The sequence below is a fragment of the Cavia porcellus genome, unplaced genomic scaffold, assembly GCF_034190915.1.
Source record: "Cavia porcellus strain 051 isolate PalLab524CR breed Dunkin Hartley unplaced genomic scaffold, mCavPor4.1 scaffold_5, whole genome shotgun sequence".
NCBI lineage: Eukaryota > Metazoa > Chordata > Mammalia > Rodentia > Caviidae > Cavia > Cavia porcellus.
The window spans coordinates 14,786,739-14,813,290 of NW_026947488.1; the positions used below are offsets into that span (position 1 = coordinate 14,786,739).

Genomic DNA, 26,552 nt, shown 5'->3' on the forward strand with positions numbered 1-26,552 from the left:
ACGCTGTAATTTGGGTAAATCATGCCAAGCTGTCTTCCGGGACTGTTTTCCCACAGCCTCCCTAGCAGAGTACATTAGCAAGCTTTGGAATTTTCTTCAATTTTAATGGCAGGTTTTACTTATATGCCCCTTTGTTATGAGAGTGAACATCTTTATACAGTCCTCTCTCTCTCTCTCTCTCTCTCTCTCTTTTTTATAAATTGCCTGTTCATAGATTTCATGCATTTCTCCAATGGATTCTGGTTTTCTTATCAACTTCTAGGAGCCTTCTTTTGTGTGACATGAGCCTCTTTTCTGGGACAGGAGCTGTGAATATTCATCCCCGCTTTCTTTCTGATTTTGCACAGTCTTATCCCATGCAGAAGTGCTTTATTTTTGCACAGCGTTGATCATTGATTTTTCCTTTTTCTAGCCACTGCATTTTCAAAGAGGCCTCTGTTGTGGATTGAATTTTGACCTCCCAAAACACATGCTGAAATCCTCATCCTTGAGACCTTAGAACACGTCCTTCTCTGGAAACTGGGTCACTGCAGATGCGTAGTTAAGATGAGGTCACACTGGAGCTGGGCAGGCCCTCAATTCAGTGTGACCTTGTAAGACGGCCACACAGCTGGAGGAAGCAATGATAGAGGCAGAGCCGAGTGACACAGCGACCAGCTCAAGGATGCCAAGGACTGTCAGCCACCACCAGAAGGCCAAGAAAGCTGCTAGCCAGTGTCTCAGAGGCACATGGCTCTGTTCACACCTCGACTGCAGACTTGTAGACTCAGAGACAACACAAGTGTGTTGTTTAAAGTCACCAAATTTGTGGCACTTTGTACAGCAGGCTCAAGACAGCGCTCTGCATGTAGACTTTTAGCCTGGCACTGAGGGACGTCATTCCTCCAGGTTCTGAAAAGAGGCGTGTGACACAGGGGGACACGCTGGCCAGAGAGAGGGCCCTGCTATTCTGGTGACAGCCTTGGAGGAAGCATGAAGGGAAAGAGGACCTCACCAAGGGCCTTTCTGGAGTGGTCACGTTACGTAGGTGGGGACACAGATGCAAAGTGGCACCCTGACCAAAGTGAACATCATGACCTTGAGAGCAGTTTCCTCCAGTAGCTGACCACCTCGGTCCCTCCCCAACTGCTGCGTCCCTGCGCCACGAACACCACGCCACTCTCCTTCCCTTCCTGGAGTCTTGAAACTTACTTTGTTTAAAAAAAACAAACTTAAAGCATCCAAAAGAAAAGGGTTTAAAAATCACAAAGAAAAGTCACTATCAAGAAATATCAAGAAAAAACTAAAAATACATGTGATAAGCCCACAGGAAAACCAAGCAATCTCTCCAGAAGCCACTGCCTGCCTGGTGGCTCTTTGTTACAAGGAGAATTAGCAAATGGCTGGTGTTAAAACCACCCCAGGCCTTTCTTCTGGATGTCACTAAAAGAGTTCAAAGTTAACGGCAATAAGATGTTTAAGGTTGCTAAGAGATCTAATGTTCTCCAGTGCTCCACTGGGGGCCACCTAAAGTCACCACATGGCGCATGCTCAGTGCACTGGGAGGAGGGGCTGGGGTAGCAGATCAGTAGATTACTGGGTACTGTGTGGGTTCTGCATAGAGAATGACTGTTAGTCTCCTTTCCGCGGCTAGTACAAAATATTGGATATATATAATTTAAAGGAGAAGCACTTTTTTTAGGCTTACAGTTTCAGGGGCTTCAGTCTCTAGGTGCTCCAGGCAGGAAAGGATAGTAGAGGGTAGAGCAGGGGAAAATTTCCTGTTTCATGGCAACCAAGAAGCAGACAGCAGGGGAAAAGCCAGGAAAGAAAGGGCCAGGAACCAGAGAGTCCCCGAGGCCATGCTCCCACGAACCACCCAGAAGCTTGCTTTACTAATCTCCTAGGTCTGCTCAAGTCCATCAAGTTGACAGTGAAGATTAACCAGCGCACTGAACTATGCCAGGACAGATGTGTTTGCTGTGTTTCACCTTCTGTTTTGCCACTGTCACATGCACTCTGCACACACACGTATGCACAAACATACCAGCGTGCATATATTATCTTTATTTTATGAACTCTCCGAGAGTATGTAACACATGCGGTGGCCCTTTCCTCCTAGATGCTCCCGTGTATTTCCTAGGAGTAAAGGGCATTCCTGTTGACAATCTTAGGTCTATTATAACTTCAGTAACGCTAACACTGATCCAGTTTCATCTAATCCTCTTTCCCTGGTCTGTTTTGTTACCTGCCCAGGAATGTCCCTGGTCCCCTTTCCCTGCCCGCTGAGGACCCAGTCTAGGCAGGGCATCCAGCTGGCATGGCTCGGCAGTCTCCTTTCATCTCAAATGTTTCCTCGGCCTCTCTCTGTCCTTTCCAGCAGCGCTGTCTCTTGGAAGGATAAGGTGTTTGTGATGTGACAGGATGATGCCCGCACCAATCTGCCCGCCCTCCCCTCCCACTCCATCCAGCGCGCTCCCCGGGTGACGGCGCACACTTCTCTGGGCAGCGTGGCCATCAGCACCTGAGGCGGCTGGTGCTGGCACCCAGATACTGGACTGTCCAGCTTCCTCACTGACTAGTGACTATTTTCCCCCTAAAATTAACAAGCCATCTTATGGGAGCCTTAAGATCATGCAAAATCCTACCCCTAGCCAACATCCACCACCCTGGTAGGGTACAAGGAGCTTTCTTGACTGAGCTGGTCTTTCCCATCGCAGCTGTAGTAAGATGGGTTTCTCACCCAGCCCCTCCCTTAGGCATCCCTCTCTGAGCAAGAAGCCTCTCTCCTCCCCCTTTTGTTTATCTATTACTGGCATGTATTCACAGATTTGTATTGTTTTTCCAGTGGCTTATAACTCACCGTTCGATGCTCTCATCCTTCTAGATGAAAGCACACATACAATCATCACATACAAAATTCACTGTTTGTTGGACTATAAAATCACCCAGGCCTCTATAAAAGATTCCAGGATGAACAGCAGAAAAGATAAAGTAAGCCTCTCCTTTCGACCCCACAGGTCACGATAGCTCACTGTTTTGCCCTGCACTTTGCAGAATTTTTCTAGGCATCTACAGTGTCTGTGAGCATCACTCTAACTGTGTCTCCTGGGGGGTTCCCCTGACCTCGCAGCCAGGGTCACTGGACCACACAGCACTCTCCCCCGACCTGGGGAGAGTGGTTCTGGAGATTAAAAACTGTTTCCTTCCACAAATGCAAAGCTGTGGGGATGTTCTCAGTGAAACAAAGGCCGAGGTGCCAGGCCTGATTCGTTTCACTTCCTTTTTTGTGTCTCAGATCCTTCATCAATACAGTCAAGTCAGTGTCTTGTAAAAATGAGTCCAATTGCTAAAGAAAGGTGTAGAGGAGATCCTCATAAATGATGAGGGGAGCCAGAGTAGATTGGTACATGAAAAGTTACAATAATGTGCTGTGATGGCTGATGTAACTAGGTAACACATGATTCTTAGCTTCAGGAGTAGCTGGATCCAGGTGTTTTTAGTAACGCCATAGGGAATCTTGTTTCCATTTTCCTCTGAGCTGCTTTTATACTCAGACAGGGATTCTCTGAACAAAATAGTCACATTCTACTAGTTTAGCAACCCAGGGCAAAGAAGTTACATTTCCCATAATTCCAGCCAAGGTCCTAAAACTGGACCATACTCACCTTGTGCCTGAACTGATGACCCTTGAGGGTGAGTGGACAGAATGCTGACTGCCCTGGCTGAGGCCATATGTCTACACCGGAACTGGGATTAGGTAGAGGAAATGGGACAGGAACACCAGAGATACCAGGCAGGCAAGATAAGGCATCATTTACCACCAAGGATTAAGACTGGGAAAGAGCAGGCAGACTCAGGGTTGTCTGCAAACTGTGAAGTGCGTGCAGGCTTGCGAGGTGACTGATTTTCAGCTCAGTGCAGCACCTGGCATCCAGTCCCAGGTAGGCATCTCTGCCTGTCTGTCCGACCTGCTAGGCCCTGAGCTCTCCTGGCAAGCAGGGGACTGGGTCTGCACTGCCCATCACATGCCCCCCATCTAGCCAGTGCCCTGCTGAAAGCCAGCCCGGCCGCAGCAGGGCCACCACTAAGGCTGGGGTCATAGCATTCGGCTGCCAGTGAGATCTGTCAAGTGAAATGTTTAAAAGCAACACAGGAGAAACTGTGTTGAGCACCCTCAACACAGAAAGAAAAAAGCGGCGGAACCATCTTTAAATTGAGCCAGCGTGGCTTCCCCGAGGCCACCTCTTGGTCCATCTCCTTTTCTTCACTTAGCGCCACGCCAGCTGTCACGTCTGACGTGAGCCTAGCTGTGGGTTTCGGTAAGAAGTCGACAGGTTTTGTGCAGCACACAGCCACGAGTGTGAGTCCTGGCTGCCGCACCCTACCTGCCAAACCGTCTGCGTGTCACTCAGGCCCTGCGACCCTCAGTTTCCTCATCTGTTGAGTAGGCGTGGTCACTCCTGGCTGCAGGGTGTGTGCAATCATTTGCTGATGTTCCTTGCGCCTGTCCTGTGGCTGGCACCCTGCTAGATGCCGGGAAGACGGGCAAAAACGACAGGCCCGGGTCCAGCTGACGAAAGACAGACCATGCAAAGGATCACACAGTTAAGTATCTGGTGGCAAGCCTAAGTGCTCTGAGGAAGTACAGGACACTACAAGTGCGTTTACAAATTTCAGGACGGGCTGACCACCGGCCACGCGCAGCACCATGGGGGTCAGGTTACACCAGCCCGTCATGATTTTGTTACATTCACCCGGCACCTGTACTCTTAACGTTTTTTCCTGTAAATGGACTCCTTTTTCCCTTAAATAAACTGAGACTCAGTCTGAGGAGCACCAGTCACTCATGGACATGTTAGATTCACTCGCTCTTTTTGGCCTAACACACACTGAAGAGAACACATCAGTATTAAAAGAAAGTTCCATCGCTTGCACTGCACAACATAGAGGCTCCTCGTGCCCGAGGCGGGCACACGGTGGGCTTTCTGAGAGCCCAGCCTCCATCCACTGGCCCACTGTCCTAGGAAGAAAGTGTCCTTGTTTCTGAGTCTCGGTCCCACAACTGCTCTCTGCACTGCTTCCTTAGGTATGCCAAAAGGAAGGAAAATCAACTCTAACCCAGATCACAGTGCATTTTAAAAGCAAGTGTGGTCGGCAGGGTGGCTGTGTATTACGACTTACATGGTCGCCTTGCTCCAGGGAAATCCCATAAAGCAAGAAGCCACCACATACTCCCCACACAAACGCACACGATCCCACACACACTCATCTGCTCACACACTTAAACACATACTTATATACTTACAACACAATGGTTGTGCACACCCACACACTCTCACACAGGTTCATATATAGGCACCCACACACACTTAAACACGCGTATACTGACACACACCCACAACATATTCATATTCATCTACACACACACACACACACACACACACACTCAAACATACTCACATATTCACACATGCTCATTCTTGAGCTGTGAAAGCCTATTTCACGTTTTTAAAACCTCTTAATTTGGTTTAATAGCATTTCAAGTCTCAGAGAAATGGGGCAGATTTAGGTCAAACAAGTTAATTCTGCCTTAAAAAAATAAGTGGAAACTCCAGCCCTGGCCAGTGGGGACGGCTGGCAGGGAAGGAGAGGCTACCCCAGGGCGCAGAGGGACCGTGATTTTGAACGTTGACATTCTGCTCGCACATTAAATTCGTAGAAATTTTCTTCCCCGCCACAAAGGAAAAATACTCCGTGTCATTAATTCTTAAACAAGCGTCATTTGTGTTGATCTTCCATTCCTTTTTTTTGACAGAGACACAAGTTCAAGAAATACCTGACTTTGCTCCGTGCTGCTCCCAGAGGGAGCCAGCAGGGGAAGATCAGAGAAGTCCGCTGACCTTGTGTCCCAGTGTCTGGGGACACGAGAGAGCTTGGTGGGGTCTGCGGCAACCTGAAAGCACATGCTCTGGGTAAAGCCAGAGGCCGCGACTGCGATCCTCAACTGTCACCATGCAGGAATGCAGACTTCATTTGGCGTATGTCCCAGTGGCCCCAAAGAAGCCAGAAATCTGGTTTTTTATATGGAATCTCCTGATTTTTAAATGCTGGCAACTCATTCAAATCAAAACATCCTCAGGCCAAAGAAAGCACATCTGTGGGGCAGAGGTGGCCACAGGCTGCCTATTTGTGGCCTGTGAGGAAGGAGGAGAAAACAGGCTTGGAATTCAGAGGTCTGGGTATGCCCGAGACTCTGAAACCAGCACCTCCTTGAGCCTCAGTTTCCCTGTCTGTATAGAGCAAAGACTGACCTAGACAACCTCCACACTTTGCCATGTAGGCCCCTCTGAAAAGCAGTCCGTGGGAAGAACATACATCCAGGCCATGAAAGGGAGGCATAATTTGACACCATTTCAAAAACCGGTAATTCAACCAGCAATGTTTCTCTTCCCCAGCTGAGGTTTTTGGAGGCAGTGGGCGTGTTTTTAAAAAAACACAACACACCAAGTCAGGAATTTCATCAGGAGAAACGTGGCGGCCTTGGGCCGGCTCGCGTCTGGGGATCCGTGTGCTGGGAGGACAAGTTGCTCTGCTTCCCACAAATGACAGCTCAGGCAGGAGTCATTGCGAGGTGGCCCGGCTCCTCTGGGGCCCAGAGTAGAGAGCAACCTGGGGAGGCCGGGTGGACACGCAGACAGAGCAGGAACAGCGCAGGCCCGGCCACCACGCTCTCAGGCATGAGCAGCCCCTTGTCCCCAGCCCTGCCGCAAAGCTAAGTTAGAACACGGGCCCGCCTTCCTTTCTCCTCTCCCTCTAGAACCACAAGGTCCTGGAACCTCCATTTGCCCCATGGACCAGGGCCTGGTGCAGTGCTGAGTGCCTCCCATGCACGATCAAATTCAACTCACAAGGATCCTCATCACCCCCACTGCACAGATGGGAAAACTGAGGCACAGGTAGCCGAGGCCATTGAGTATGTGGTAGAGTCTGGATTTCACCTGGTCAAGCAAAATCACAGCCTCCTATTTAGTGACGTTAAGCTTTTGTCAAAATGTGAGTTCTCCTACAGAATTATAGCTCTTTGGGAGGCTCAGCCAGCAAATCTGGCATGGAAAGTGGCTGATGATGGGGCTTGAGCAGAAATGACACGTTTCTTCATGACCAGGGAGAGGGTCTCAGTGAGGCGGTGGGGTCCTCTGCAGAGTGTATTGGTCCCCATTTCCTCAAAATAAGAGGGGAAATGGGGTTGGGAGAGCAGGGAAACCAGGCGGACAACACAGGGTTGAGCGTGCCAGCCTGGAGCGTGCCACGAGGTCATCGTGGGTGTGCTGCTGCACCTCCTGGGTCTCTGTCACAGGCCAATACAGTAAGTCGCCTGCCAGGATAGGCGAGGGCAGGAAACCTAAGATGCACCCAGGTGCTCCCGCCCGCCTGCCGGCCTGCTCCTCCCAGGGCCAGCCCTGCTGAGGAAATGGTGGCTTCCTCCCCGCAGACACCCAGCCCTGGTCCTGGAAGCACCCTAGACTCCTCTCTTTGGGTCACTTCCGTGAGTCAATCCTAGCAAACCCCATCACCTCCGTCTTCAAAATACATCTAAAATCCAGCCACTGCTCAGACGCCAGTGCTACCACCCTCAGCCAAGTCAGGGTCACCTCCTTCCATGGGCAGGACCTCACCAGTCTCCCCCGGCTGCCCGTTGCTCCTGCGCTCGGTCTTGGGGCAGCCAGAGGTCTCGTCCCTCCTCTGCCCAGGGGCTTCCACCCCACTCCGAGTGGAAGCTAAAAATGGGACCAGTGCCCCCATGTCCTGTGTCGCTTACCCCCGGCCACTCCTCTGAGCACATCTCGCCTTCTCTGCCTCACCAGCTCCAGCTGCTCCTGAACACCCCCGGCACAGCCCATCTGAGCTTGCTGTGCCCTCCTGCCTGCGGGGGCTTCTGCTAGGGACTTGCTGGAGGCACAATAGCTGGAAAAGCCACTGGCAGCTGGGCTGAATTTTGCAAACTGTTAAGCCGCTGGTTGCTTAAAATTGGCCCTGGTGGAGGTATTTACACCAGGGCAAGTGGCAGGGCTTTTACTGCTGGTTTCCTTGCAGACCACAGCAATGACTACTTGACCTTCAATCAATTTTTACAAAGTTTTCCCTGCTCTATTCCAATACTCCCTGACAACACACACACACACACACACACACACACATGTACGCATGCACACGCACACACACTCACGCATACCTTTGCTAGCCTCACTGTTTGCAATGACACCTGACACTCTGTGACATTAAATTATATTTTCTTAAGTTCTTTTTCATAGCCAACCTTCTTTTCACCCAAAACAAAAGCCCCATGAGAGCAGGGACTTGTCGGTGTGACTCACACGACTTGCTTCGTGAGTGGCGTTCAGAATCCACACAGGGTGGATGAACGGTGGCTGGCACTGTTATTACGGGTGGTAATTCAGACACTCGACATGATCTGGAGCACTGGGGAAAAGCCAGTGGCTCTCCAGAATGGCAACAAAAAGAGAGCAGCCCGGGGAAAATGATTTCTTGCCCCGGCCATTCCTGCCACTGAGTTTCCATAGTAGCCCAGTTACGAGCTACAAAGATGTAGTGAGCAGTATTCTGAACTAGCCTTGGGGTGCGCACTCTCTGAGCTGCAGCTCGCAGAGCCAGAGCTAGAGGAGGCATCCAGAGACACCCAGGGCTCCCTTGGTCTCTCCACCTGCTCTTTGACAAGGCTCAATCAAATCGTCACCCATGCTCCCAAATTTACAGGGACACTTTTGGAGAAGAGCATTGGTCTAATCTAAGAAATTCTACAAAGAGTGTGTGGGTTTTTTTTTTTTTTTGTAAAAATACGGTTGAACCTCTCATTCAGTGCTGAATTGTTTTATGACATCTGAGGCAGGTGTCCTAAGCAGCCCCAGTGGCTGGCATGTCCACCAATGATGAAACCAAAGTCAGCCAACTCATAACTTCCACTGCCAATGCTGAGCCCACTGGGGCACCATGCAGAGCTAGGAGAGGTGTCTCCCAGTCACTGTGTGACACGGTGGGTGCCAGGACACAGGAACTGTTTCTGAAAGGGGTCTGGTCCACGTGTGGTCATGTGAAATGCCATTCTATCATACACAGGACAGTCCTCAATGGCAATGAATTATACCCTAAATGTTCATATGCCAAGATTAAGGGACCTTAACTTACCTAAAGACAGATGCTTTCTTTCATTTTTTAAATACTATGACAAACTGATCTCCCAAATCTACAGCGGGAGTCAGTGCCACCAACCCAATGGGAAAAAGTGACTAACACTTGACGCTCTGGCAGACAATAGGGAGCAGTGGAGACTGGGGTGAACTCGTGTCCCTCCGAAAGGCACAGCCGTCTCCTAGCTGCAGTCAGCGAAAGTCATGAGGCAGTGTGGTTGGAGCGTTGACAGACCCTGTGAGTTTTTAATGGAAGCCAGAAATCTGCATTTTTGTGTGAAAGATCAAGATTTTCAAATGTTGGCTCCATTCTCCTTTTTAAATGCTCTGCAGACCAAATAAAATGCATCTTGGCTGCCGGTCTGCAACCTCTGTGCCGCATCAGATATTACTGCAGGGCCCCAGGCGGAACATGAACAAATTGAGTGGTGGCAGTAATGGGCTGGGGGCGGGATTCTGTGTGTACCTGTGTGTGTTCGCGTGCAAAAGGCACAGAGCTCCGAGATAGAAGCACAACCAGTGTTCTCCTACTCCTGGGGATGCCGAGCCATCTCCCGATGTTCCTCCGAAGGCCATCAACTGTGTTTGCCTAGACTTCCCCAAATGAGTGATGATTTTATGCAAAACACCACAAAAAAAGGTGATGAGCCCCTGGATATCCCTACTTAAAAGAAAACATGGTCCCCCAGTCCTGGGTGACGAAGTAGGTAGGGGACAGACTAGAAATATATCTCGAAGGACCCAGGCCCGAGGAGTAAAGGAGGAAATGCACACACACAAATAGCCCCGGCCCAGAAGAAGGGCGGAGAAGGCTTTTCTGTATTATAATAGGGTTTGGGGGCTATGAGGGGCGCGCCCACCCCCACTCCCGGCATAGGCTGCTGCCTTCAGTTTAGGATCTGGCTTTCTCCTCTCCATCCCTAGTTCTAGACGTGGCCGGCACACATCCTCCTGACCAGGACTGGGCTAAGACGTGGCTATCTCTGAGTTCCTGAGCCAGCCATACCTGAAACCAGACTCCCCAGAACTTTTTACTTCCCAAGTCAGTACATTTACTTTTTCTTTGACCAACTCCAAAATAACTTATCCATCACTAACACCCGGAACAATCTCAGCAGCTATGGGTCCCCTTGGCTGGGATTTTGCTTCCTACCAGCTGGGAAAACAGACAGTGTATTCAGGATCATCAGCCTGGCACCCCAGGTTTTAAAAGCTCTGAGGGCTTCCTCTGACACCTCAGTCCCAGGGCCACTGAGCTGCTCTAGTCTTCAGCCTTCTTGGGCAGAACCCTTCCAGGGCCCTTTCCCCGCTTTTTATGTCTGTGGCCATTGGAACCGAACAACACGAGAAGTTCTTTGCCATTTCTGAACAGTGGCTGACAAGCATTTATGAAGCCTGCAAACATTTCACCACTCCTAAATCAACCCCAGATGACATAATAATCATCATCGCGAAACTAATGAAAACCCGGAGGAGGGCCGATTTAGACCATCTTGCCATTCCCAGGGATGAGCGCTGATCAGGAAAACTCCTGAGAAAGACTTAGAAATGGAGCAAGCTGATTGCTCCTTGGAAGAAGGCTCGGCCTCGCTCTCATGGGACACGAGGCCTCCTTTTTCCTGGAAGCAGTCGTTTAGCATGTCTTGGCACCCTTGCTGGTCAGGAATTGGAGCAAGAGAGAGACAGACAGAAAAGACAGAGGCAGAGACAGAGACAGACAGATTTCAGTGAAATTCGATGCGGGGGAAGCAGATGTTTGGGAGAGGGCTGCAGACTGCAAGTCCTACGTGCATTTTGGTGGTAATTTAAAAAATCACAACATTTCTCAGTATAATCCTGATCGGGGGGCCTTCTGGAAAATTAGAACACCAGGCCGCACAGAACGGCTCCGAATGGCCTGCAGTCGGGCTGCAGCGGAGACCCTGGAGGTTTGTCATCACATGGGACTTGCTAACTGGGACGTTTCTGACTTTAGATTTAGTCTCTGTATATTTTTAAAAAGCATTTCAAAATTATAATAATTTTGGGAGAGAATGGAGGATGGGTTCTAAGCAAGGCCTGCAGGGTCTGGCCTTTCACTTGGCCTCGTCTCCGCAGGCCTCTTCACCCGCCTTGTGTACCCGCCTCTGCTTTCTAGAATGTTCCCCCTCCTCCTTCAGCGCCATGTTCACTGAGGCCTCCAGGGAGCTCCCAGCCACCTTCTCTTGATTATTCCCCCTCAAACTTATCACATCTGACACTCTGTGTACCTTACATGTGGACGTGCTTATTTTCTAGCTCGTCCACTTCATTACAACTCCACAAGGGAGTAGATTTTGATCCTTTTTGCTCCCCTGTGTCTAGGTGTTCAGTATTTGTTTCCGAAGGAAAGAATGAGAGCCGTTTGTGTATGTCAGAGGAGATGGAGGCTGGGCAAGGCGGGCACACCTGTAATCCCAGCTACTTGGGAAGCTGAGGCAGGAGGCACAGGTTTGAGGTCAGCCTGGGCAAATTATGAAGAACTTGTCTACAATAAAAAAGTAAGAAGGCTCAATGGTAAGGTGTCCCTGGGTTCAAGTCCCAGTGCAGAACACAGAGAGAGACACACATAAGAGATGAGAGAGAGACAGAGACAGAGATGTTTTAGAACAAAAATAAAAGATGAGGAAGGGCAGGGAAAGGAACCAAAATAGAGGCCTGTTCACTAGAGGAAAAATACATTTTCTGGACCAGAAGAAAAGGGATAAAATATACACATATACCGAAACCCAATGATTAGATTAGAGTCTGTAGCTGAGGTTGGACAGTTTCTCCAAGCCATGCTCGTTTCTGTGTCTCTCCAGCTCTGACCCGTGCCGTCTAACATGCCTGGCTTTTCTCTTCCTTTTCTTTTTCCTGTCTTTTCTCACTCCCTTTGCTTGCTTTATTCTCTCTCTCTACTTCACTCTAAAATTTTATTTTAAAGAGGATAAAGCCAAGGAAAATAAAACCAATCACAATAAACCAGTGCTTATAAGTGACACGGGACTTGAAAACCTTACACAATCAACAATAGTTACCATAATGCCTTTTGTTGTCTTCCAAATAGCTGCAGATACCTTCAGACATAGTAAAAATTGAACAGAACAGAATGGATACTAACAAAAATACGAAACAATGAATGCAGTAAAGGACTTCAAATCAATCCAACAGTCAACCCAAAACGGCTACCATGCTATGTCTTGCTATATTTTAAATAGCTGCTCATGCCATCAGATTTAACACTATCAAAACAAAAACGCATAAAACCCAACCCAACAAAACAATAAAAAATGGTATGGTTTCCAGGTGGGGATCGGCTCCTGCTGAGGCCTGGTTCTCTCCCTCCACAGTCCGACAATGGCGCTGACTCACAGAGAGAAGCTGGGGTCTGGCTGTCCCATTTCTGTTTAGTTTTCTTTGTTGTGTTGTCCAAGCTGGTCTCAAACTCTGGGACTCAAACAATCCCGTTTCCCCAGACTCCCAAACAAGTGCAATTACAGGCGTGCGCCATCCTCTCTGGCTTTTCTTGAGGGCTCTACTCTGCCACAGACTGACCTTTACCATGAGCGAACCCCTCCCCTGCCTCAGTTCCTCCCCTCAGCAGGTTCTCATCCCTAGTGGTCGAGGTGGGGTAGAGAAGGTGGAGGAGCAGTCTCTGCAGCTTGGTCTTGGCTCATTTGGAAAAAACCTGCCTATTTTCCAGCTTGAATCTTATGTCTTGGACATTTTCCCTCCTCTTCAGCTCTGGACTGCACCAGGCAGTTACTTTTTCAACAGGTAATAAACAGCTTCTAACCAGCACCGCGAGGGTCAGGTGTCCTCCAGTGCAGGTCCCATCTGTGACCCTCGGGCCCCGTACATGATGGGGTTATATTGGTGCTGAAAGATTTCTAGTATCTAACGATGGCACAGCCACTGTACTGTCACAGTGTGTCATACAACGTCTGTGCTTGTGTTGGTTCATGCTGGGTAACAAACATACTGCACTGCTGGTTGATAGAAATAGCACATACAGTTGGGTACAGCATGCAATATGTAAAACTGGATAAAGACAATAAAGTACTGTGTTACCACTGGTTGATGTATTTGGCATGCTATTTTTTTATCCTTACTTTAGAGAGTAAAGAAAGGAAGGTTTACAGCTGGGTGCAGTAGTGTATGCCTATCATTCCAGCCCTCTGGGAGGCTGAGGCAGGAGGATCTCAAGTGTGAGCCCAGCCTGGGCAACTTAATGAGACTCTGCCACAAAAATTTATATATATATATATAAATACATATCTTAAGGGAAAAAGTAGGCTCCCGGCAAAGTAGCATACCCTGTTACACTAGCAGAAGCATTACCTTGCTTCTGTCACCACGTGTTGTCTAGGCTGCATGGAGTAACCGCCAGGTGCCACCTTAGTCTACACAGCCCACGAAGTGGTGTTCACACAGCCACGAAGCCACCTAACAACGTACATCTCAGAACACGGTCCACACGTGGCTGCACCAGACTCTGGATTTGAACCCTGAAAGCCTGGCTCTTAATTCCTGCACTCCGCTGCACCCGAAGCTGACAGAGAACACACACGCGTCCTTGCACAAAACTGGAAAATTACAACTAAGACTCAGGCGCCCTTTGGCTTCTTCCTATGCCTGTCCTTAATTAGTTCATTGTGCAGTTAACTGAAGGTCAAGGAAAAGGCGAGTTTAACTCTCTCTGTAGGGGTTACAGAGGCAGCGGGGTTCAGGACTACAAAGACAACTTCTAGAGCCATCCTCCAGAGTACAAAGGCTGGCTCTACCCCTTCACTTGCGAGGTGACCTTAAACAAGCCACTTAACCTCTTTGTGCCTGACTTGATTCATCTAAAATGGAAATAATAATGCCTTGGTGGAACTGTGAACAGCAGATGAGTTAACAGCGCCTATAACTGTTCAGGACAGATCTTAGTATGCAGTTAGCACCCAGATATTCTTATCAACATTATCCTCATCCAAAGACTGGCTCCTCTTTCCAAGTAATAAGACACAGACTCCACGTACCCAGCTAGCAACATACCCTGCAAGGCTTTACCCCCTTCCTGCAGAGACACATCTGTGCCGTTCCATTCTCCTGAACACAGAGTGCAGAATTGCAATTGTGGTTAGTAAAAGAGCCTGGTCATTTGGGCGGATTTGTTGTAAGCAGTTCCCAGGGATAAGTTTTAGAAATGAGGTAGTTCATTTAAAATGAATAGGTCTTGGAGAAAATGTCACACCACCAGACTCCTGTTTTCTAATTTTGCACATGAATCCAGCCGTACCTTGTGCCGCTTCTGCTATTAATTATTTGTGATGGCCTTGACTTTAAAGTTTCTTGTTTTGAGCAGTAAAACCTTGTGAAAACATTTGCTTGAAACATGTGTTGCATGTTTCCCAAATGCATACTAAAATAAACACGCAATTCTAGTATATGTGCTGCCGAGATGAGCATTAAACATGCGATTCTAAAAAGAAAATATGCTCATGCATACTTTGAGCTAATGTGCAAAGGATACACACGCTCCACTGGAAATAAGACTGACGGATTCTTCTAGAATGTCTAAATCCCAAGACTACAGGAACTGCAGGACTAGTCTTAGAAGGAGGGAACTTTCACTTTTGCCCTTTCCTGGGGGCAGGTCCGGGTTCCTAACAGACTTTGGAGTGTAGAACATCATCTTCTTTCAGCTGTGCGACAAAGGTGATACAGAAGGCTTCTACTCTATGAGATACTCAGGAGGACTCCGAGGACGCAGAGGTGACTTCCCAAGGTCACACTGCAGTTTGGCAGTGGGGTGGGAACTCCATCACCATGTTCTCCCCAACGGCTGCCCTACCACTGCCAATGTGCCCTGAAGCCCCTTACCCCAGCCCAGGGAGCACATCATTCCTCCTGGTGGCACCAAAGGCAGACGCTCTTAAAGGATTCTGCGTGGGAAAAGATTTTGCATGCTCTTCTGCTCTTTTTTTCCGTTGGTTGTCAAGGAAAAAATCCACTACGTTCTCAGTGGGAAGAGGAATAAAAGTTCACAAGTGCTCTGTTGAATGTGGACAAAGGATTTTGGGGACAGTGCTGGGTGGAGATGAAACTCATGGCCTAACACATGCTGAGCAAGTACTCTACCACTGAGCTGCGTGCTCAGCCCTGTAGGATGCTATTAAAATGTAAAAATGAATGCTAAATAACTGGTTAATCAGGTTGAAGTCTCTTAAGTCCACTGTGATTGTCCCATGCATGGTCCATGTGCATGTTCTAGAAGGCTTGTCCCTAGTGGCAGCACAGCCTGTACTTCGGGTCACACGGACCTGGAATGGAATGTCACTGGGCAGCTGCTCAACCAAGTGTCGGATTCTTGCATTGTGAATGGACACACCTGTATCAGGGGCAGTTTTGTTTTGTTTTGTGTTGTTTGCTGCGGTTAAATGTGCTTTCTGAAAGTGCCTCAAAACTCCTGTGAGACACTTTAAATCTGCTTCTTTCTGCTTCAATCAGTTCCATGAATGTTCAGATTATTTTTTGTTGTTCTTGTTCAAATTGTTTTGACTTATAACTTGCAGGTGCTCCCTTACATATGTCCCCTCTTCGAAGTCCCTGAAGTCTGCGGAAGTTCCATTCAGTGGGTAACAGCAGCAGAGGCTGACACATCCATAGTGACAGCACATTCTTGTCATCTTCTCACCATGACCCTGCGAGTGGGGAAACTGAGGCAGAGACAAGCTATGAGCCCAGAGTGTTGGGCTCTGAAGCCCGGGCTCTCCATGGTGCCCTGCACCATCTGTAAAAACCTGGTGAAGTATACAATTTAGATTAGGTCAGCATGGGGGGTGGGCTATCAGATCTGGATCATTCCACGGGGTAGCACTCAGAGCCGGGGTTAGGGGGCGGCCACGCGCCTCTGGCAGGATCGGGCAACACAGGAAACATGAGAAATCTTTTGCTTTTCTTTTTCAACTCATTAAGGCTTGTTGAGGGCAGCGAGAACCTCATTTTTTTCCCTCCCATGACTTCCCTTTCATTTTAACGGGGAAACGTGCATTTCAAAGATCTCTCAATAGCAGCGTTGAGGTCTCTAGTTCAATCACAATGTCCCCATTGTAGCTGGGGACTCCCTGGCCTTTAAGCTTGGGTTATAAAAATTTGGTCTGAGCCCAAAGTCTGGCTTTAATAGAATATTTTAATTTTGTTTAATGAATATTATTTTAAATCTATTTGGCAGTTTTAAAATGTGTTCTTTTATTTTCAAATTAAAATTTACTCGTGTTCAGTGCTTTTTGCAGGGGGGAGGGTGCAGGGTGGGGAGGGGGGTGATGATAATACAAGCTACCATTTATTGAGTGCTTACTATGTGCCAAAGACCCTGCTATGAGCTTTACATGCGCCACCTCATTTAACGACCACAACTACCCCATGAACACCAGCCACTATGCTGCTATCTGGAAAGCTGAGAGGGTCAGAACTGGGATGTCAGAGTTAGCACGCTCTGGAGTGACCAAGACTCGGGCCATTTCTCAGTCCAGGGCCTGTGCTCTTGACCATACCCTGCATCCTCCCTGTATGGACCAAGAGCTTCATGGTACATCATTGGTCTGGTGCACAACTGCAGTTCCCGATCTTCTCAGGAGCTAGCGGATTCAGGGTGGGTAAGCACAACAGCACAGCTAATCAAGCCTCTGCTCATATTTACTTATTTATTCATCCATTTACTTATTCATTTACTCCTTGGGATGCTCGGGATTGAACCCCAGGCCCTGTGTATGTTAGGCAAGTGCTCTATCAGTGAGCTACAGCCCCAGTCCCTTACTGTCTGCTTTAAATTTTCACAATGGCCCAGTGAAGCATGTATTATTATCATCATCATTCCCATCATCACTATTTATAGAGGGAAAAGTGGAGTCCCAAAGAGCCTAAGTAATCTGCCTTAGATCACACAGTTTGCAATGAATAATTACAGCGACAAGAGCAGCTGACATGGACCCAGTACACACTCTTTGCCCAGCATCATCCCACACTTTCTATTTATTAAACTAATCTCCACAGCCAATCTCTGAGGAGGGTACCCTCACTCTGTCGTATGGATGGGGAAACTGAGGCAAAGAGAAGTTTGGTGACTTGTCCAAAGTTATGGGAAACACTGAGCAAGGATTTCAGTCCAAGCAGCGGGGCTCCTGGCTCATGCTCTGAGTGTCCTGGTAAATCGCACCAAGGCCCAAGTTCAGGAAGTCCTGCTCTCCAGTCTCCTGCCCACTCCAAACCACTCTGTAAGGAGGCATCGCGCTGCCTGGGGTGAGAGGGAGGCATGGCCACATCCCGTAATGTCCAGGGTGGTTTGAGGCAGGGAACCCAGGGCACTGCTCTCTCCGAACCAGGAAGGCTGCCCTGGGAGAGGATCTGCAGAGTTGGCTCTCTTCCTCAATCCTGCTGCACGAACTATGGAAAGCTCCGAAAGCCACAGCAACACTGTCTCCTCACCGATCCTCAGGAGACAAGCGGCAGAGAAGTACACCAGGATCCTATACGAAGGATCCTGAATTTGGGCCGTCTCGTCTCTGCATCTGCAGTAACTGGTCTGGATCACAGCTGAAGAGCTACCACTGAATAAAGGAAGTAAGCAGAAAGGCCTTGGGGTCCCTCCCCATCACCGGGCAATGTAGCAGGCAGCTGGATAAACACTAGATCACGGGAACGGTTTAGGAAATGTCCCATGCTTATGCTTTTCCTTATCAACAAACTTCGTCTTGTCATGTTGCAATAGCTCAGGGCTCCCCCAACTTTTCCAGACAGGAAAACTTTTCCAGCCGAGGAGTCGGGTCTCTATGGGCCACATGGTACTGCAGTAAGTAATCAGCACAACACAACGGCCACTCGTCACCTCGGCAGCTGCCAGCCCTAAGCGTGCACCCATTTCTACCAGCGCAGGTCCAAGATTCTGTGAGAAGCAGCCGATTTCTCTTGCTTTCTGATCCCAGCTCCTATGCCTCAGCATCAGTTAGTATCCATACAGTGAGGAAGGTGGAGACTGATTTTAAAATCCAGCTCTCCAGGGCTGACACACAAAGGAGGGTGATCTCTTACTATGCCAGGCAGTGGGCTGGATACCCTGGTGGTAAGGGATCAAAGCTCGATTTAAGCCTGTCTCTGACACAACCCGTGTGACCTCAGACATGGTACTTGATCTCCCTGAGACTCAATTTCCACATGTGTAAAATACAGGATAATAATACCACCGCTATCCACCAATATTTGGAGCTAAAATAAAGTATTTCCTTAGTACTGTGCCTGGCACACAATAAATGTTGGATAAACATGGGCAACTTATGGCCAATCAAGTCTTACAATTTGTGTCTTTAAAAAAGAAAGAAAGAAAGAAACTCACTGAAAATAAGTATAGAAAATGATTGACAACACTTTCACAATCAGATTCTTAAAGGTATCCTAGGTAGGGTCCTAAGGTTTCAAGGAAGTTTTCCTCTTAGATAAAACCACTGGCAATGCCCTAATCTCCCTGGACCGTCCCCCAAAGTTTGCATCTAGGTTCTTTCTTGCGGGTCCCTGAGCAATGCTGAGGCATTCCAGCATTTCAGACATTTGCTGAGTTGAAGAGATTCTTTCTCCCTCCTTCCCCCACCCCTCCACACCCCAACCATGAACTTCTCCAGGGAGTAATGGTCTACTTAACAAGGGGAGGGTACCAGGGAACCCAGCCCCTTGGCGGACCGGAGGCGAATAATTTCCTGGGCTCCCTTCTCTTTCACAGCTGGATGAGACCAAAATTCTCTGCTGACAACATGGATGCGAGCCACAACTTGTCGTGCCACATGACACCATCCGGGCAGCAAGTCTTGGCTTCCCTCTACTGTACCAGTCACACAAAGGCCACAGGAGCATGATTCCCTCTGCCCCTTCTCAGCGAAGCAGGGCATTCAGACCTGGCTGGAGAGAGAAATGTTTCTGAAACAAAAGCCACGATACATGCAAATAATACACACACTCCCAAAGAAAACAGCCGTTCTGTGTTGACACCTTCTCTGTCTCTCAAAAGAGGTTTACTCCCTAGACGGAATTTCCATCAGCACCTGGGCTGGTCCCAAAGTCGAGAACGTTCACTGTCTGCATCTGCCTGTATTTCAGGAAGCTGCTGTTCCGTGATAATATAAAAGCTTATACCTTCGCCTTCAGATACTAAAAATCTCAGTAGAAACAACAGCAAGAAAAAAAAAATTAATGCCTTAACCACAATGTCACTATAAAAGGAGATGGGAGATGGAGGAACTGACCAGAGGGACACAGAACATTTCAGTCTTTGGCTTCTGCAGATCCAAACACCAGCAGGGAGGGGAGCTCCGGAGGGGTACAGGGTCTCAGAACCTAAGTGTTCTCTGGAACCGTGAATGAGAAAGTTCCAGAGGAGTCCACAGTTCCAGCCCCATCTCGCTTTGCTAAACACGGCTTGGCCAGTCCTCAAGATCCAAAGCACACTGAGATCAAAAACCCCCTTTCTGTGTCCACTTCTACCCAACACGTCTAACAGGCAGGAATTTCAACTTGGCTGGGATGCCGAGCACTAGTGGTTTTCTCCCTGTTTTGGTGACCTTCATAGGGCTTATTTATGTACTTCAAGCTCATGACCTAATACATGTTGGTTTGGCTTCTCTTCTCATAATAGCAGCCTGTAAAAAGCTTTGGAGAATTCCCTGTATTTTCTCATTTTAGGTCAAGAAAACAAAATCGATTATCTAAGTAACCTTTTAAAAAAGGCCTGCATAATCTAGAAATTTGGAGCGTTTTCATCAGGACTAAGACCATCTCTTAAAGCCTTAAGGGTCATCAAGTTAAGTTCCACATCTGTCACTTTTAAGGTGGGATATTTGGTCACAGCCTTTGTGAGAATTAGCGAAAGGGGACTCTTTGACATCAATCAAACAATGGCATTTAAAACTTACGCTAAAGCAATTACTGTGAAGAATTTTTCCATGTTTTTCCCATTTCTTAAACAGAAGTGTATATGTTTTCAGCATAGTTTCTTGCTGTAATTTTCTTTCTTGGCAAATCCACATCTTACCATGAAACCCCAAGTATGCACGCTGCAGAAACAATAATGGTGGAAACAGACCCGGCTGTCTCTGGCATGATTTTTCTTTACAAAATTAAAATGTCTTTTGGCGAATACACTGTCTATTTCAGTTCTAAAAGGCCGTTCTTGGGAAATGAGCAGAAGAGAAAGGGAATCTGACACATTCGGCTGCCGCCGTAAGATAAGAGTAAGTTGCTACGTTCACGCAGTAGTCAGATCCTCCCGTTCCATATTCTTTGGGGGAAAAATATGTCGATTTTATCGTGTTTCATTTAGTTATGTTCCCAGAGAGCTGCTCACTTTCCGAATGACTCTGAGCAGATACGTTCGTATCTGTTACATCTGGGAACGCACAGACTTAAAATCTAACTTTACAGGCTACTCGAAAGGAAAACAGAAGGGGAGAAAGTCCAATGCCACTGAAATCCCACATATTTTATGTTCTTCACTATGTGTTATGACACAACCCAACTGATACTACACGACAAAAGCTTCTGACCGCTGCAAAATGCTCTGTCCGTTTTTAAAGATGTTTAAGTTGGCATTACCATGCATGTGAGTTGCTGGTTTAAATTTCTGCGTGCATCTGAAGGCAGAGACAGACTTTTCAAAATAGTGCGAGCAGACACATCTGGCGTGGGACTAAACGGGGGGAAGGTGATGACAGCGCGGACGAAGCCCTGCGTTCCAGAGTCGTGGGCTGTGGGCTGAGGCCCTCTGCTCCATCCTGCGGGTCCCCCCAAAGACGCGCCTCTCCCCAAAGACCCCCTCTCCACCCCCACTGACCCGCAGCTGCCTGTCCCAGACCGGGCTACCCATGGCCTCCCTTCATGTTCAAAGAGGCAGAGACGAATCGTTCCGGTTACCTGACTCCCAGGGCCACCTGTTCCAAATTATTCTTTGCTCTCCAAATGTTTATAATCTAACCCCTAACAACACCCACCCATAACGATCCAGCACCTTCCAGTAAACTTGACTTGAGCTGTGCCTACCGTAATGTTTTAGGGCTTTTCCACTGCCGGTAAATTTATTGACTCATTTTAGGAACTGAAAGACGTAGCTTGAGTATCGAAGGCACAAATCAAATTAGCCCTCGTAAATAAACAGACATTTTCCTTAAGAGACCCATACCCAACCTGCTAAATACGACTCACAAAGGTTTATATGTATTTTCTAAATGTTTAATGTGATTTTTCTTCCCTTTAAAACAACAGCAAAAAATAAAAATAAAAAGAATCAGGCCTGGTTCAGAAAATAATTGGTTCTGCACACTAAAAGTATCCGAATTCAGCGTCTCCCTCCAAGGGGAATGGGAGCAGAATTGCTCTTGGAGCCAGAGTTTTCGGAGCACCTGGGTAAGGCACACTCTGCAGAAAACAGGGGTCTAGATTTCAGCCGCACTCAGCTTCCTCCTTAACTTTTGTGTGATAATAACACTCAAAGGGCTTGGTGAGAATGCGTGCTGTATAAATATCTGGGGAGACTGACTTCAGGGCTGGTGCTCAAGTACTCCACAAGGCAGCTGCTTTCATCCTGATTTTACAAGGATACACTTTGTGAGTGGGAGGCATGGCAAAGGCTCTCAATATGATGGAAGCGGGCAAAGCCAAAAAAGTAGCAACAGTAAATATAAAAGCTGTGGCTTCCTTTGCCTCTTTCCCCTAAATATACTGGCAGGTACTTTTCTGCCTGGAAACTGACTTCAAATCACGCGTAATAAAGGCGCCGGCTCCTGGCTCTTTCATTCATTTATAGTGAAGACAGGTGTCCCCATCCTCAGTCACCCTCCCAGGAATGTCACTTCAAGTATTTGATTCAAGGAGGGATTCAGTGGAGGAAGTTGACTCTCCCAGGATTAGAAGAGGTGTTAGGCAAAGCTTTTAGGCCAGCTAAGATCCTCAAATAGCAAAAATGAAGTATTGTCTCCAGCGAATTCCCTGTTAATTGTCTTCCTACCGGGGCCTTCTTGTTGTTTTGTGGGACTGCGGCTGTTTGAACAGTCACAGATGATGGGGGGGGGTAGCTTGAGGCCTGCAGGAAGCTGCTATGACCTGGTGGGGGGGGGTGCAGGAAGAGGGCTGGGGGGGGTGAGGAATTTTTGTGTCTCTGTGTGTGTGTTTTCTGTCAACAAGCCGTGTTTTCTCAACTCTGGGGTTAATTCTCTGTGAAGAGATTCCCCTCGAGCAGAGTCTACCAACTCCCCTTACACAGCAGCTAGCTAGGAAAAAAGCTTCTAGCTCCCAACAAAACCCACTCTTGGCCCTGGTCAGCAAGTTCGGCCTTTCGAGGTAACGGGCTCATGAGCTCTCCACAAACCCCACAAATCAGGACTACAAATTTAGCTGAGAATTTTCCCTTATCAGAAAGTATCAGGAAAGACATTCTGTCCCCTACATGATCCACATCAGGACAGACAGTCTGGAGTTTTACCTGATGTCCAGGTAAGGTCCCTTCCCATGGTACAAGTAGCCCCCAGCTTCTGGACAGCACATACACCCCAGGCTTGTGGACACTGCTGAAAACTTGTCCTTCTCCCCCAAACATGCTCTGGGCGAAGGAGGTCAGCCCAGCAAAAACCCATGTCCAGATGTAGTTGCCACCCAGTTCCTCAGAGAAGACACTGGGCACGGATGTTCAGGGATAAGCATGTGTCTAAGCAAGATCTCTCCTTGCCCTGCATTTCTGCCTGCCCGCCATGGATGTGCTCTCTCTCCCCAGAAAGGTATCTGTCAGAAGCAACTGGGAACCTACTCCTTCTCCCTCACAAGCTTGCAATTTTATTATACAAGGAGTTTATTGCTGGCCTAATTAGTCTCAAACAAGGCATTCCAGCTGAGGACACCTAAAAAACATCTGGTACAGGGAGAGCGAAAGAGCCCTCTGAGCTAGTTATAGTTGGATTTCTTCTGCATAACACTGGTCTCCTGCGCCCAACACAAGTTATCTTTGGAAAAGTAACTGAAAAAATAAGGAAACGGTTTCTTCTTTGTGGGAATGGAGTCATCCTGACATGGGGGAACAAAAAATGTCTTAAAGCAGACATTCTTAAACTGCAGATTCGCCTTCATAAACTGCCAGGCTGGCCATAGCTTGGTCAGCCTAATACAAAATGTACTCAGTACACCACAGAGCCTTTTGCTAAGGGCTTTTCTATTCTCCCAACAGCAACTAGTATTTTATCAATTTATCTGTCTGGAACAAGGCTTGCGATCTCTTGCATGCAATTTAAAGCAGAAGTAATGCTGCATACTTGAAACAGCATATCTGGGGTGTTTTTGGTAAATGATAATCTTATAACAAGTCAACGAATCATATCTCTTTGTGATGTGTTTATCACAACACACACACAAAACATGAAAAGATTTTAGAACTTAAGTAATTGAAACCGTCTTTAAAATCTCAAAACATCTTTTATTTCCTATAGTTACTAGATAGTACGAAAGTGATTAATTTGTTTATGGAGTATTCTTATACATACACAGGCACTATACTAGGTGAATTATTTCAAGACGGAGGTTAAAAAATGCCAGTTCTTTTAAGATAAAATAGTTAATAATGTTTGAAGCTAAGGTTACAAGAGAAGAATGAAGACATACAAACTGCTTTAGAAAAAAAATTAAAAAGCTCAAGTTCTCCCAGATTTGGTCATCTTAGTTTGTTTCACAATTGCAAATTTTAATTTTCCTTTTCCTCCGAAGGTAAGAAGATTTTGAATACAAACACAATTTTATGTTCAGTAAAAAGCAAGATTCAAACCATTATCATTTGCTATATGAATGACCCATTAATTTTTACCAGTCCAAGGAGTCTAAATTCAAGGAAATATTAAGTTTGGGGGGTTTAGGGTGACACCGCAAGGGTAATGGGGGAGAAGGTGGGATGAACATTTCTTGAGTAAAGTTCTCTGAAGGATTTTTTTAAATAAAGAAATGAAAATTATTTTGGAAAGTTTTGGAAAAGCTCTCTCTCTCTCCCTCTCTCTCTCTCTCTCTCTCTCTTTCCCTCTCAGCAGCAGCATGCACATAGTGTGTGCTAGGCGACAAGGTAATAAACAAACGGCCCACAAGCCAATGTACCCATCCTCTGATAACAGAAACTGCACCCAGGCAAGCAATTGTCCGCCAGTTACAATTTTCTTTGAAGGGAGCTCCGTAACTCAAACGTAATTCAGATTCTTCCCAGCACGGTTGGTAAAACACCCGGCCACCAGGAGGTCTGCGACACTGGCTCCTGTCCCTGTGTCTCCTCCTGGAAAGGTACCTACCTCCATCCACCATGAGAGATTTACACTTTAACGTTATATTTAAAAAAAAAAAAACTTAGCAGTTACATCCTTCATATAGCAAATGATAGTGGTTTGAATCTTGCTTTTTACTGAGCATCTCCAGGAAAGAAGGGAGAAAAGAAAATGGTATTCAAAATTTTACAGCATCAGCCTTGCCTCGGAAAAAAACAAACAAATGCAACACAGAGCGCAGGAGGCGCGCGCTGTCAACCCGAGACGGCCGCGGCTTCAGGACAGGGAGCCAGCGCGCGGAAAGCGCTTCGCAGATCTCCTGATAGGCATTTCACAGCTTCCTAATATTCCTCGTGCTTGTAAACTATCTGGGGGACACCTAATCCATTTCAGGAGCTAGGCCGGCGCGCCCATTTCACCTCCCGGCTGCAAGGTTAGAAGCTCCATTCCCCGCATTCTCCCATTCCCACAAACCCTCGCCTCCTCCTGAACACACTCCTGATGTGGTTTTCCAAGTTTCCTGCAGCTTCAGCAGGCACAGCCCGCTCCGCCGCACACGCGCTGGGCTGCACCCGCGCGGGCCGAGCGCAAACGGACGTGCCCAAAAACGCATAGCGAGCGAAGCACGGGGACCCATCCCGGGACCCCAACGGTTTGCTCCGCTCCCCGGCGACCCCTGAACGCTGCCGCAGGGCGTGAGTGTGTCCTCGGTTCCCCTCGTCCCCTGGATCGGATTAGGAGAGCACCGCTCGCTCGTCGCGAAGCCCCGAGCTCAGCACTGGAAGGAAACGCTGCGGACCGACCGCGTCTACACTGCCGGCGCGCGGTGCACTTGTCCCGCGCGGAATGCAAACTTCAGAGCCGTGCTCGCGGGTCCCCGAAAGCGCGGGCACCGCGGAGCGTGCAGCCTGGAAGGCGCCTTCCCGCAGGGGGCTCCACCCGCCGCTGGCCGCGGTCTTGGGAGCCCCGGATGCTCCCCGCTCGGACCGCGCACCCTCCCGAGCGCCCCGACGGCTCCGGCCCGGCGCGGCGAGGACGCAGCCCGCAGCGGGGCGGGGGCGCCACGAGCGTACTCACCGCGCGCGTGGAGAAGGCGGCCCGCGCAGCGCGGGCGGCAGGCGCGGGTCAGGCGCGGCCGGCTCCCCAGGCCCGCACTTCGCAGCCGCCTCCAGCTCCTGGGCGCCCGCGGCCGCTGCCTGCGCTGGGAGGAGCGGCCCCTTTCCTCCCCGGCCCGGCCCTGCGCTGCCCCGCCCGGTCCCCGCGCCACTGCGTGGGCGCGTGGGGGCGCCGAGGCGCGGCGCAGGCTCCGCGGCGCACACAGCGGGCGGCCGGACGCGGCGCGGGGTTCGGCCCTGCTGCAGCCGCCTGCTCGCTGCTCGCAGCGCCTGCAGCCAGCCGAGGAGGTAAAGGCCCAGCCTCCTCCCCCTCCACCGCCTCCCTCCCCCGGGCCGCGCACCCTCCCCGCACCCAGGCATGGCCCCGGAGAAGGGGAAGGCTGGGCCGAGGGACCTCACCAGTGACACCAAGGCTCATTCATTCATCCACCTATTCATCCGGTCAGCATATATTGAGCCTCTTTCTACTGGACCAGGTACAGCCATTCAGCTAGAACAGGACTACTTTCTGCCCTCTTTGAACTTGCATTTGCGTGGAGAGACAGCATAAACAATCAAATAAAAAATAGGGCAGAAAGTTGTAATTACTATGGGAGAGGAAAAAAATGTGTACTGAGGGTGGGGTGATAATCTTAGCTGAAGCAGCCAGGAAGGGCCTTGAGGAGGTGACACCTGCAGCACAGAAAGTGCCACTGGTGGTGGTTGCTAGGGAGGGAGATTCAAGGGTCTCCTCCTAGGTTCCACCCATTTTACAGATGAAGAAACCAAGGCCCTAAAAACTTTTCTGCCTTACTGAAAGTTAGTTGCATATTTTCTTCTCTCCCCAGGCCCAGATCAAGATTCTCCTCCAGTCTTAACACACATAAATAAGTCTCAGAGGAGCACACTGAAGCTTAAGTCCCATGCAAGGAGAGGCACCTACTTCTACAGAGATGTAT

General features: G+C 48.6%; 1 protein-coding gene across 1 annotated transcript in view; it reads right to left on the reverse strand.

Moving 5' to 3' along the window:
- Window positions 1-25,712, reverse strand: part of Eya2 (EYA transcriptional coactivator and phosphatase 2) — a 206,820-nt gene extending 181,108 nt beyond the window's left edge. Inside the window, exon 1 of the mRNA XM_013150388.3 lies at window positions 25,577-25,712. The gene's annotated coding sequence lies outside the window, so the exon portion shown is untranslated. The remainder of the gene's footprint in view (window positions 1-25,576) is intronic.
- Window positions 25,713-26,552: the final 840 nt, after the last annotated feature.